Source organism: Petromyzon marinus, chromosome 74, assembly GCF_048934315.1.
Source record: "Petromyzon marinus isolate PM22_M1 ecotype Great Lakes invasive population chromosome 74, UKy_Petmar_22M1.pri1.0, whole genome shotgun sequence".
Taxonomy (NCBI): domain Eukaryota; kingdom Metazoa; phylum Chordata; class Hyperoartia; order Petromyzontiformes; family Petromyzontidae; genus Petromyzon; species Petromyzon marinus.
This window is the reverse complement of record NC_133740.1, coordinates 839,386-853,736: the sequence shown is the minus strand read 5'-3', so window position 1 is coordinate 853,736 and position 14,351 is coordinate 839,386.

The following is a 14,351-nucleotide window of genomic DNA, read 5'->3' as shown; positions in this document are numbered from 1 at the left end:
TAATTGGCCATCAAAAAAAGTGACTGATTAAAAAAGAGTGGCCATTAAAGAAAAAATTTGACTGGTAAAAAAATAAATGGTCATGAAAAAAGTGAAAAAAATTGGCCCGGAAAAAAGACAAATGGCCATCAAAAAAAAGTGACCGGTTAAAAAAGAGTGGCCATTAAAAAAACAGTGGCCTACCAAAAAATAATTGGCCCATAAAAAAAGACCAGTCGAAAAAAATTGGCCAGTAAAAAAGATAAGTGACCATCAAAAAAAGTGACCGGTTAAAAAAATTGCCCATTAAAAAAAGTGACAACAAAAAATTGGCCCGTAAAAAAGGAAAGACCAGTCAAACAAAATTGGTCAGTAAAAAAATGTATTGGCCATCACACCGTGAGGTGGAGGAGGTGGAGGAGGCGGAGGAGGCGGAGGAGGCGGAGCAGGAGGCGGAGGAGGAGTCGGAGGAGGAGGCGGAGGAGGAGGAGGCGGAAGAGGTAGGTGGCCCGTAAAAAAAGAGACCAGTAAAAGAATTGGCCATTAAAAAAAGATGAGTGGCCATAAAAAAATTTGACAGGTAAAAAAAAATAATAGAAATATAAAACAATTAAATTCCCTTCTACGTGACTTTACCGAAAGAACCAAGAATATGAATCCCTGCAGTCACGAAAGCTTTAATTCAAAATGGTTAAAAAAAAGTCAAACTGAAAAAATTGGCCAGTAAAAAAGATAATTGGCCATCAAAAAAAGTGACTGATTAAAAAAGAGTGGCCATTAAAGAAAAAATTTGACTGGTAAAAAAATAAATGGTCATGAAAAAAGTGAAAAAAATTGGCCCGGAAAAAAGATAAATGGCCATCAAAAAAAGTGACCGGTTAAAAAAGAGTGGCCATTAAAAAAATAGTGGGCGATCAAAAATGAATTGGCCCATAAAAAAAAGACCGGTCAAAAAAAAATTGGCCGGTAAAAAAGATGAATGGCCATCCAAAAAAGTGACCGGTTAAAAAAGAGTGGCCTTTAAAGAAGAAATTTGACTGGTAAAAAAAATGGTCATAAAAAAAGTGAAAAAAATTGGTCGATAAAAAGATAAATGGCCATCAAAAAAAGTGACCGGTTAAAAAAGAGTGGCCATTAAAAAAACATTGGTCTACCAAAAAATCATTGGCCTGTAAAAAAAGACCAGTCGAAAAAAATTGGCCAGTAAAAAAGATAAATGGCCATCAAAAAAAGTGACCGGTTAAAAAAATGCCCATTAAAAAAAGTGACTACAAAAAATTGGCCCATAAAAAAGGAAAGACCAGTCAAACAAAATTAGTCAGTAAAAAAATGTATTGGCCATCACACAGTGAGGTGGAGGAGGCGGAGGAGGCGGAGGAGGAGGCGGAGGAGGCGGAGGAGGAGGCGGAGGAGGCGGAGGAGGAGGCGGAGGAGGAGGCAGAGGAGGAGGCGGAGGAGGAGGCGGAGGAGGAGGAGGCGGAAGAGGTAGGTGGCCCGTAAAAAAAGAGACCAGTAAAAGAATTGGCCAGTAAAAAAAGATGAGTCGCCATAAAAAAATTTGACTGGTAAAAAAATAATAATAATACAAATATAAAACAATTAAATTTCCTTCTATGTGACTTTACCAAAAGAACCAGAATATGAATCCCTGCAGTCACGAAAGGTTTAGTTCAAAATGGTAAAAAGTCAAACTGAAAAAATTGGCCAGTAAAAAAGATAATTGGCCATCAAAAAAAGTGACTGGTTAAAAAGAGTGCCCATTAAAGAAAAAGTTTTACTAGTAAAAAAAAAATGGTCATGAAAAAAGTGAAAAAAATTGGCCAGTAAAAAAGATAAATGGCCATCAAAAAAAGTGACCAGTTGAAAAAGAGTGGCCATTAAAAAAAAAGTGGCCGATCAAAAATTAATTGGCCCATAAAAAAAGACCAGTCGAAAAAAATTGGCCGGTAAAAAAGATGAATGGCCATCCAAAAAAGTGACCGGTTAAAAAATAGTGGCCATTAAAAAAACAGTGGCCTACTAAAAAATAATTGGCCTGTAAAAAAAGACCAGTCGAAAAAAATTGGCCAGAAAAAAAGATAAGTGGCCATCAAAAAAAGTGACCGGTTAAAAAAATTGCCCATTAAAAAAAATGACTACAAAAAATTGGCCCATAAAAATAGGAAAGACCAGTCAACCAAAATTGGTCAGTAAAAAAATGTATTGGCCATCACACAGTGAGGTGGAGGAGGCGGAGGAGGCTGGAGGAGGAGGCGGAGGAGGCGGCGGAGGAGGCGGAGGAGGAGGCGGAGGAGGATGCGGAGGCGGAGGAGGAGGCGGAGGAGGAGGAGGCGGAAGAGGTAGGTGGCCTGTAAAAAAAGAGACCAGTAAAATAATTGGCCAGTAAAAAAAGATGAGTGGCCAATAAAAAATTTGACTGGTAAAAATGTATATATATATAAAACAATTAAATTCACTTCTACGTTACTTTACTGAAAGAACCAAGAATATGAATCCTTGCAGTCATGAAAGCTTTAATTCAAATGGTAAAGAAAGTCAAACTGAAAAAAATTGGCCAGTAAAAAAGATGAATGGCCATCAAAAAAAGTGACTGGCTAAAAAAGAGTGGCCATTAAAGAAAAAAATTTACTGGTAAAAAAAAATGGTCATGAAAAAAGTGAAAAAATTGGCCGGTAAAAAAGATAAATGGCCATCAAAAAAAGTGACCGGTTAAAAAAGAGTGGCCATTAAAAAAAAGTGGCCGATCAAAAAAGAATTGGCCCATAAAAAAAAGACCAGTTGAAAAAAATTGGCCGGTAAAAAAGTTGAATGGCCATCCAAAAAAGTGACTGGTTAAAAAAGAGTGGCCATTAAAAAATAGCGGCCTACCAAAAAATAATTGGCGCGTAAAAAAAACCAGTCGAAAAAAATTGGCCAGTAAAAAAGATAAGTGTCCATCAAAAAAAGTGACCTGTTAAAAAAATTGCCCATTAAAAAAAGTGACTACAATAAATTTTCCCGTAAAAAAGGAAAGACCAGTCAAACAAAATTGGTCAGTAAAAAAATGTATTGGCCATCACACAGGTGGAGGAGGCGGAGGAGGCGGAGGAGGCGGAGGAGGCGGAGGAGGTGGAGGAGACAGAGGAGGAGGCGGAGGAGGAGGCGGAGGAGGAGGCGGAGGAGGCGGAGAAGGCGGAGGAGGAGGCGGAGGAGGAGGCGGAGGAGGAGGCGGAGGAGGCGGAAGAGGTAGGTGGCCTGTAAAAAAAGAGACCAGTAAAAGAATTGGCCAGTAAAAAAAGATGAGTGGCCGTAAAAAAATTTGACTGGTAAAAAATAAAATAATAGAAATATAAAACAATTAAATTCCCTTCTACGGGACTTTACCGAAAGAACCAAGAATATGAATCCTTGCAGTCACGAAAGTTTTAATTCAAAATGGTAAAAAAGTCAAACTGAAAAAATTGGCCAGTAAAAAAGATAATTGGCCATCAAAAAAAGTGACTGGTTAAAAAAGAGTGGCCATTAAAGAAAAAATTTGACTGTTAAAAAAAAAATGGTCATGATAAAAGTGAAAAAAATTCGCCGGTAAAAAAGATAAATGGCCATCAAAAAAAGTAACCGGTTAAAAAAGAGTGGCCATTAAAGAAAAAATTTGACTGGTAAAAAAAAAATGGTCATGAAAAAAGTGAAAAAAATTGGCCGGTAAAAAGATGAATGGCCATCCAAAAAAGTGACCGATTAATGAATCCTGCAGTGACCGGTTAATGAATCCCTGCAGTCACGAAAGCTTTAATTCAAAATGGTAAAAAAGTCAAACTGAAAAAATTGGCCAGTAAAAAAGATAATTGGCCATCAAGAAAAGTGACTGATTAAAAAAGAGTGGCCATTAAAGAAAAAATTTAACTGGTAAAAAAAATGGTCGTGAAAAAAGTGAAAAAATTGGCCGGAAAAAAAGATAAATGGCCATCAAAAAAAGTGACCGGTTAAAAAAGAGTGGCCGATCAAAAATAAATTGGCCCATAAAAAAAAGACCGGTCGAAAAAAATTGGCCGGTAAAAAATATGAATGGCCATGCAAAAAGTGACCGGTTAAAAAAGAGTGGCCATTAAAAAAAAAATTGACTGGTAAAAAAAATGGTCATATAAAAGTGAAAAAAATTGGCCGATAAAAAAGATATATGGCCATCAAAAAAAGTGACCGGTTAAAAAAGAGTGGCCATTAAAAAAAATTGGTCTACCAAAAAATAATTGGCCCGTAAAAAAAGACCAGTCGAAAAAAATTGGCCAGTAAAAAAGATAAATGGCCATCAAAAAAAGTGACCGGTTAAAAAAATTGCCCATTAAAAAAGTGACTACAAAAAATTGGCCCGTAAAAAAGGAAGGACCAGTCAAACAAAATTGGTCAGTAAAAAAATGTATTGGCCATCACACAGTGAGGTGGAGGAGGCGGAGGAGGAGGCAGAGGAGGCGGAGGAGGAGGCAGAGGAGGCGGAGGAGGAGGCGGAGGAGGAGGCGGAGGAGGAGGCGGAGGAGGAGGCGGAGGAGGAGGCGGAGGAGGCGGAAGAGGTAGGTGGCCCGTAAAAAAAGAGACCAGTAAAAGAATTGGCCAGTAAAAAAAGATGAGTCACCATTAAAAAATTTGACTGGTAAAAAAAAATTATACAAATATAAAACAATTAAATTCCCTTCTACGTGACTTTACCGAAAGAACCAGAATATGAATCCCTGCAGTCACGAAAGCTTTAATTAAAATTGGTAAAAAAAGTCAAACTGAAAAAATTGGCCAGTAAAAAAGATAATTGGCCATCAAAAAAAGTGACTGATTAAAAAAGAGTGGCCATTAAAGAAAAATTTGACTGGTAAAAAAATTAATGGTCATGAAAAAAGTGAAAAAAATTGCCCGGAAAAAAGACAAATGGCCATCAAAAAAAAGTGACCGGTTAAAAAAGAGTGGCCATTAAAAAAACAGTGGCCTACCAAAAAATAATTGGCGCGTAAAAAAAGACCAGTCGAAAAAAATTGGCCGGTAAAAAAGATGAATGGCCATCCAAAAAAGTGACCGGTTAAAAAAATTGCCCATTAAAAAAAGTGACAACAAAAAATTGGCCCGTAAAAAAGGAAAGACCAGTCAAACAAAATTGGTCAGTAAAAAAATGTATTGGCCATCACACCGTGAGGTGGAGGAGGTGGAGGAGGCGGAGGAGGCGGAGGAGGCGGAGCAGGAGGCGGAGGAGGAGTCGGAGGAGGAGGAGGCGGAGGAGGAGGAGGCGGAAGAGGTAGGTGGCCCGTAAAAAAAGAGACCAGTAAAAGAATTGGCCATTAAAAAAAGATGAGTGGCCATAAAAAAATTTGACAGGTAAAAAAAAATAATAGAAATATAAAACAATTAAATTCCCTTCTACGTGACTTTACCGAAAGAACCAAGAATATGAATCCCTGCAGTCACGAAAGCTTTAATTCAAAATGGTTAAAAAAAAGTCAAACTGAAAAAATTGGCCAGTAAAAAAGATAATTGGCCATCAAAAAAAGTGACTGATTAAAAAAGAGTGGCCATTAAAGAAAAAATTTGACTGGTAAAAAAATAAATGGTCATGAAAAAAGTGAAAAAAATTGGCCCGGAAAAAAGATAAATGGCCATCAAAAAAAGTGACCGGTTAAAAAATAGTGGCCATTAAAAAAATAGTGGGCGATCAAAAATGAATTGGCCCATAAAAAAAAGGCCGGTCAAAAAAAAATTGGCCGGTAAAAAAGATGAATGGCCATCCAAAAAAGTGACCGGTTAAAAAAGAGTGGCCTTTAAAGAAGAAATTTGACTGGTAAAAAAAATGATCATAAAAAAAGTGAAAAAAATTGGTCGATAAAAAGATAAATGGCCATCAAAAAAAGTGACCGGTTAAAAAAGAGTGGCCATTAAAAAAACATTGGTCTACCAAAAAATCATTGGCCTGTAAAAAAAGACCAGTCGAAAAAAATTGGCCAGTAAAAAAGATAAATGGCCATCAAAAAAAGTGACCGGTTAAAAAAATGCCCATTAAAAAAAGTGACTACAAAAAATTGGCCCATAAAAAAGGAAAGACCAGTCAAACAAAATTAGTCAGTAAAAAAATGTATTGGCCATCACACAGTGAGGTGGAGGAGGCGGAGGAGGCGGAGGAGGAGGCGGAGGAGGCGGAGGAGGAGGCGGAGGAGGCGGAGGAGGAGGCGGAGGAGGAGGCAGAGGAGGAGGCGGAGGAGGAGGCGGAGGAGGAGGAGGCGGAAGAGGTAGGTGGCCCGTAAAAAAAGAGACCAGTAAAAGAATTGGCCAGTAAAAAAAGATGAGTCGCCATAAAAAAATTTGACTGGTAAAAAAATAATAATAATACAAATATAAAACAATTAAATTTCCTTCTATGTGACTTTACCGAAAGAACCAGAATATGAATCCCTGCAGTCACGAAAGGTTTAGTTCAAAATGGTAAAAAGTCAAACTGAAAAAATTGGCCAGTAAAAAAGGAAAAACCAGTCAAGCAAAATTGGTCAGTAGAAAAATTGTATTGGCCATCACACAGTGAGGTGGAGGAGGCGGAGGAGGCTGGAGGAGGAGGCGGAGGAGGCGGAGGAGGAGGCGGAGGAGGAGGAGGAGGAGGAGGAGGAGGAGGAGGAGGCGGAGGTGGAGGAGGAGGAGGCGGAGGAGGAGGCGGAGGAGGAGGCGGAGGAGGAGGCGGAGGCGGAGGAGGAGGCGGAGGAGGAGGAGGCGGAAGAGGTAGGTGGCCTTTAAAAAAAGAGACCAGTAAAAGAATTGGCCAGTAAAAAAAGATGAGTGGCCATAAAAAAAGTTTGACTGGTAAAAAATATAATAATAAAAATATAAAACAATTAAATTCCTTTCTACGGGACTTTACCGAAAGAACCAAGAATATGAATCCTTGCAGTCACGAAAGCTTTAATTCAAAATGGTAAAAAAGTTCAAACTGAAAAAATTGGTCGGTAAAAAGATGAATGGCCATCCAAAAACGTGACCAGTTAAAAAAGAGTGGCCATTAAAAAAACAGTGGCCTACCAAAAAATAATTGGCCCATAAAAAAAGACCAGTCGAAAAAAATTGGCTAGTAAAAAAGATAAGTGGCCATCAAAAAAAGTGACCGGTTAAAAAAATTGCCCATTAAAAAAAGTGACTACAAAAAATTTGCACATAAAAAAGGAAAGACCAGTCAAACAAAATTGGTCAGTAAAAAAATGTTTGGCCATCACACAGGTGGAGGAGGCAGTGGAGGCAGAGGAGGAGGTGGAGGAGGCGGAGGAGGAGGCGGCGGAGGAGGCGGAGGAGGAGGCGGAGGAGGCGGAGGAGGAGGGGAAGACGGAGGAGGAGGCTGAGGACGAGGCGGAAGAGGTAGGTGGCCTGTAAAAAAAGAGACCAGTTAAAGAATTGCCCAGTAAAAAAAGATGAGTGGCCATGAAAAAATTTGTCTGGTAAAAAAAAAAGATTAAATTCCCTTCTACGGCACTTTACCGAAAGAACCAAGAATATGAATCCTTGGAGTCATGAAAGCTTTAATTCAAAATGGTAAAAAAAGGTCAAACTGAAAAAAATGGCCAGTATAAAAGATAATTGGCCATCAAATAAAGTGACTGGTTAAAAAAGAGTGGCCATTAAAGAAGAAATTTGACTGGTAAAAAAAATGGTCATAAAAAAGTGAAAAAAATTGGCCGATAAAAAAGATAAATGGCCATCAAAAAAGTGACCGGTTAAAAAAGAGTGACCATTAAAAAAACAGTGGTCTACAAAAAAATAATTGGCCCGTAAAAAAAGACCAGGCGAAAAAAATTGGCCAGTAAAAAAGATAAGTGGCCATCAAAAAAAGTGACCGGTTAAAAAAAATTGCCCATTAAAAAAAATGACTACAAAAAATTGGCCCGTAAAAAAGGAAAGACCAGTCAAACAAAATTGGTCAGTAAAAAAATGTATTGGCCATCACATAGTGAGGTGGAGGAGGCGGAGGAGGAGGCAGAGGAGGCGGAGGAGGAGGAGGCAGAGGAGGCGGAGGAGGAGGCGGAGGAGGCGGAGGAGGAGGCGGAGGCGTAGGAGGAGGCGGAGGAGGAGGCGGAGGAGGCGGAAGAGGTAGGTGGCCCGTAAAAAAAGAGACCAGTAAAAGAATTGGCCAGTAAAAAAAGATGAGTCACCATTAAAAAATTTGACTGGTAAAAAAAAAAATAATACAAATATAAAACAATTAAATTCCCTTCTACGTGACTTTACCGAAAGAACCAGAATATGAATCCCTGCAGTCACGAAAGCTTTAATTAAAATTGGTAAAAAAGTCAAACTGAAAAAATTGGCCAGTAAAAAAGATAATTGGCCATCAAAAAAAGTGACTGGTTAAAAAGAGTGGCCATTAAAGAAAAAGTTTTACTAGTAAAAAAAAAATGGTCATGAAAAAAGTGAAAAAAATTGGCCAGTAAAAAAGATAAATGGCCATCAAAAAAAGTGACCAGTTGAAAAAGAGTGGCCATTAAAAAAAAAGTGGCCGATCAAAAATTAATTGGCCCATAAAAAAAGACCAGTCGAAAAAAATTGGCCGGTAAAAAAGATGAATGGCCATCCAAAAAAGTGACCGGTTAAAAAATAGTGGCCATTAAAAAAACAGTGGCCTACTAAAAAATAATTGGCCTGTAAAAAAAGACCAGTCGAAAAAAATTGGCCAGAAAAAAAGATAAGTGGCCATCAAAAAAAGTGACCGGTTAAAAAAATTGCCCATTAAAAAAAATGACTACAAAAAATTGGCCCATAAAAATAGGAAAGACCAGTCAACCAAAATTGGTCAGTAAAAAAATGTATTGGCCATCACACAGTGAGGTGGAGGAGGCGGAGGAGGCTGGAGGAGGAGGCGGAGGAGGCGGCGGAGGAGGCGGAGGAGGAGGCGGAGGAGGATGCGGAGGCGGAGGAGGAGGCGGAGGAGGAGGAGGCGGAAGAGGTAGGTGGCCTGTAAAAAAAGAGACCAGTAAAATAATTGGCCAGTAAAAAAAGATGAGTGGCCAATAAAAAATTTGACTGGTAAAAATGTATATATATATAAAACAATTAAATTCACTTCTACGTTACTTTACTGAAAGAACCAAGAATATGAATCCTTGCAGTCATGAAAGCTTTAATTCAAATGGTAAAGAAAGTCAAACTGAAAAAAATTGGCCAGTAAAAAAGATGAATGGCCATCAAAAAAAGTGACTGGCTAAAAAAGAGTGGCCATTAAAGAAAAAAATTTACTGGTAAAAAAAAATGGTCATGAAAAAAGTGAAAAAATTGGCCGGTAAAAAAGATAAATGGCCATCAAAAAAAGTGACCGGTTAAAAAAGAGTGGCCATTAAAAAAAAGTGGCCGATCAAAAAAGAATTGGCCCATAAAAAAAAGACCAGTTGAAAAAAATTGGCCGGTAAAAAAGTTGAATGGCCATCCAAAAAAGTGACTGGTTAAAAAAGAGTGGCCATTAAAAAATAGCGGCCTACCAAAAAATAATTGGCGCGTAAAAAAAACCAGTCGAAAAAAATTGGCCAGTAAAAAAGATAAGTGTCCATCAAAAAAAGTGACCTGTTAAAAAAATTGCCCATTAAAAAAAGTGACTACAATAAATTTTCCCGTAAAAAAGGAAAGACCAGTCAAACAAAATTGGTCAGTAAAAAAATGTATTGGCCATCACACAGGTGGAGGAGGCGGAGGAGGCGGAGGAGGCGGAGGAGGCGGAGGAGGTGGAGGAGACAGAGGAGGAGGCGGAGGAGGAGGCGGAGGAGGAGGCGGAGGAGGCGGAGAAGGCGGAGGAGGAGGCGGAGGAGGAGGCGGAGGAGGAGGCGGAGGAGGCGGAAGAGGTAGGTGGCCTGTAAAAAAAGAGACCAGTAAAAGAATTGGCCAGTAAAAAAAGATGAGTGGCCGTAAAAAAATTTGACTGGTAAAAAATAAAATAATAGAAATATAAAACAATTAAATTCCCTTCTACGGGACTTTACCGAAAGAACCAAGAATATGAATCCTTGCAGTCACGAAAGTTTTAATTCAAAATGGTAAAAAAGTCAAACTGAAAAAATTGGCCAGTAAAAAAGATAATTGGCCATCAAAAAAAGTGACTGGTTAAAAAAGAGTGGCCATTAAAGAAAAAATTTGACTGTTAAAAAAAAAATGGTCATGATAAAAGTGAAAAAAATTCGCCGGTAAAAAAGATAAATGGCCATCAAAAAAAGTAACCGGTTAAAAAAGAGTGGCCATTAAAGAAAAAATTTGACTGGTAAAAAAAAAATGGTCATGAAAAAAGTGAAAAAAATTGGCCGGTAAAAAGATGAATGGCCATCCACAAAAGTGACCGATTAATGAATCCTGCAGTGACCGGTTAATGAATCCCTGCAGTCACGAAAGCTTTAATTCAAAATGGTAAAAAAGTCAAACTGAAAAAATTGGCCAGTAAAAAAGATAATTGGCCATCAAGAAAAGTGACTGATTAAAAAAGAGTGGCCATTAAAGAAAAAATTTAACTGGTAAAAAAAATGGTCGTGAAAAAAGTGAAAAAATTGGCCGGAAAAAAAGATAAATGGCCATCAAAAAAAGTGACCGGTTAAAAAAGAGTGGCCGATCAAAAATGAATTGGCCCATAAAAAAAAGACCGGTCGAAAAAAATTGGCCGGTAAAAAATATGAATGGCCATGCAAAAAGTGACCGGTTAAAAAAGAGTGGCCATTAAAAAAAAAATTGACTGGTAAAAAAAATGGTCATATAAAAGTGAAAAAAATTGGCCGATAAAAAAGATATATGGCCATCAAAAAAAGTGACCGGTTAAAAAAGAGTGGCCATTAAAAAAAATTGGTCTACCAAAAAATAATTGGCCCGTAAAAAAAGACCAGTCGAAAAAAATTGGCCAGTAAAAAAGATAAATGGCCATCAAAAAAAGTGACCGGTTAAAAAAATTGCCCATTAAAAAAGTGACTACAAAAAATTGGCCCGTAAAAAAGGAAGGACCAGTCAAACAAAATTGGTCAGTAAAAAAATGTATTGGCCATCACACAGTGAGGTGGAGGAGGCGGAGGAGGAGGCAGAGGAGGCGGAGGAGGAGGCAGAGGAGGCGGAGGAGGAGGCGGAGGAGGAGGCGGAGGAGGAGGCGGAGGAGGAGGCGGAGGAGAAGGCGGAGGAGGCGGAAGAGGTAGGTGGCCCGTAAAAAAAGAGACCAGTAAAAGAATTGGCCAGTAAAAAAAGATGAGTCACCATTAAAAAATTTGACTGGTAAAAAAAAATTATACAAATATAAAACAATTAAATTCCCTTCTACGTGACTTTACCGAAAGAACCAGAATATGAATCCCTGCAGTCACGAAAGCTTTAATTAAAATTGGTAAAAAAAGTCAAACTGAAAAAATTGGCCAGTAAAAAAGATAATTGGCCATCAAAAAAAGTGACTGATTAAAAAAGAGTGGCCATTAAAGAAAAATTTGACTGGTAAAAAAATTAATGGTCATGAAAAAAGTGAAAAAAATTGCCCGGAAAAAAGACAAATGGCCATCAAAAAAAAGTTACCGGTTAAAAAAGAGTGGCCATTAAAAAAACAGTGGCCTACCAAAAAATAATTGGCGCGTAAAAAAAGACCAGTCGAAAAAAATTGGCCGGTAAAAAAGATGAATGGCCATCCAAAAAAGTGACCGGTTAAAAAATAGTGGCCATTAAAAAAACAGTGGCCTACTAAAAAATAATTGGCCCGTAAAAAAAGACCAGTCAAAAAAAATTGGCCAGAAAAAAAGATAAGTGGCCATCAAAAAAAGTGACCGGTTAAAAAAATTGCCCATTAAAAAAAATGACTACAAAAAATTGGCCCATAAAAATAGGAAAGACCAGTCAAGCAAAATTGGTCAGTAAAAAAATGTATTGGCCATCACACAGTGAGGTGGAGGAGGCGGAGGAGGCTGGAGGAGGAGGCGGAGGAGGCGGCGGAGGAGGCGGAGGAGGAGGCGGAGGAGGATGCGGAGGCGGAGGAGGAGGCGGAGGAGGAGGAGGAGGCGGAAGAGGTAGGTGGCCTGTAAAGAAAGAGACCAGTAAAATAATTGGCCAGTAAAAAAAGATGAGTGGCCAATAAAAAATTTGACTGGTAAAAATGTATATATATAAAACAATTAAATTCACTTCTACGTTACTTTACCGAAAGAACCAAGAATATGAATCCTTGCAGTCATGAAAGCTTTAATTCAAATGGTAAAGAAAGTCAAACTGAAAAAAATTGGCCAGTAAAAAAGATAATTGTCCATCAAAAAAAGTGACTGGCTAAAAAAGAGTGGCCATTAAAGAAAAAAAATTACTGGTAAAAAAAAATGGTCATGAAAAAAGTGAAAAAATTGGCCGGTAAAAAAGATAAATGGCCATCAAAAAAAGTGACCGGTTAAAAAAGAGTGGGCATTAAAAAAACAGTGGCCTACCAAAAAATAATTGGCCCGTAAAAAAAGACCAGTCAAAAAAAATTGGCCAGTAAAAAAGATAAGTGGCCATCAAAAAAAGTGACTGGTTAAAAAAATTGCCCATTAAAAAAAGTGACTACAAAAAATTGGCCCGTAAAAAAGGAAAGACCAGTCAAACACAATTGGTCCGTAAAAAAATGTACTGGCCATCACACAGTGAGGTGGAGGAGGCGGAGAAGGTGGAGGAGGAGGTGGAGGAGGCGGTGGAGGAGGCGGTGGAGGAGGAGGCGGAGGAGGAGGCGGAGGAGGAGGCGGAGGAGGAGGCGGAGGAGGAGGCGGAGGAGGAGGAGGCGGAGGAGGAGGAGGCGGAGGAGGAGGAGGCGGAGGAGGAGGAGGCGGAGGAGGAGGAGGCGGAGGAGGAGGCGGAGGAGGAGGCGTAGGAGGAGGAGGAGGCGGAAGAGGTAGGTGGCCCGTAAAAAAAGAGACCAGTAAAAGAATTGGCCAGTAAAAAAAGATGAATGGCCATCAAAAAAAGTGACCGGATAAAAAAGAGTGGCCATTAAAGAAAAAATTTGACTGGTAAAAAAAAAATGGTCATGAAAAAAGTGAAAAAAATTGGCCGGTAAAAAGATGAATGGCCATCCAAAAAAGTGACCGGTTAATGAATCCTGCAGTGACCAGTTAATGAATCCCTGCAGTCACGAAAGCTTTAATTCAAAATGGTAAAAAAGTCAAACTGAAAAAATTGGCCAGTAAAAAAGATAATTGACCATCAAAAAAAGTGACTGATTAAAAAAGAGTGGCTATTAAAGAAAAAAATTGACTGGTAAAAAAAATGGTCATGAAAAAGTGAAAAAAATGGGCCGATAAAAAAGATAAATGGCCATCAAAAACAGTGACCGGTTAAAAAAGAATGGGCATTAAAAAAACAGTGGCCTACCAAAAAATAATTGGCCCGTAAAAAAAGACCAGTCAAAAAAAATTGGCCAGTAAAAAAGATAAGTGGCCGTCAAAAAAAGTGACTGGTTAAAAAAGAGGGGCCATTAAAGAAAAAATTTGACTGGTAAAAAAAAATGGTCATTAAAAAAGTGAAAAAAATTGGCCGGTAAAAAAGATAAATGGCCATCAAAAAAAGTGACCGGTTAAAAAAGAGTGGCCATTAAAAAATAGCGGCCTACCAAAAAATAATTGGCGCGTAAAAAAAAACAGTCGAAAAAAATTGGCCAGTAAAAAAGATAAGTGGCCATCAAAAAAGTGACTGGTTAAAAAAATTGCCCATTAAAAAAAGTGACTACAAAAAATTGGCCCGTAAAAAAGGAAGGACCAGTCAAACAAAATTCGTCAGTAAAAAAATGTATTGGCCATCACACAGTGAGGTGGAGTAGGCGGAGGAGGTGGAGGAGGAGGCGGAGGAGGCGGAGGAGGAGGCAGAGGCGGAGGAGGAGGCGGTAGAGGTAGGTGGCCCGTAAAAAAAGAGACCAGTAAAAGAATTGGCCAGTAAAAAAAGATGAGTGGCCATAAAAAAAATTGACTGGTAAAAAAAATAAAAGAATAGAAATATAAAACAATTAAATTCCCTTTTACGTGACTTTACCGAAAGAACCAAGAATATGAAACCCTGCAGTCACGAAAGCTTTAATTCAAAATGGTAAAAAAGTCAAACTGAAAAAATTGGCCAGTAAAAAAGATAATTGGCCATCAAAAAAAGTGACTGATTAAAAAAGAGTGGCCATTAAAGAAAAAATTTGACTGGTAAAAAAAAAATGGTCATGAAAAAAGTGAAAAAAATTGGCCGGGAAAAAAGATAAATGGCCATCAAAAAAAGTGACCAGTTAAAAAAGAGTGGCCATTAAAAAAATAGTGGCCGATCAAAAATGAATTGGCCCATAAAAAAAAGACCGGTCGAAAAAAATTGGCCGGTAAAAAAGATGAATGGCCATCCAAAAAAGTGACCAGTTAAAAAAGAGTGGTTATTATAGAAAAAATTTGACTGGTAAA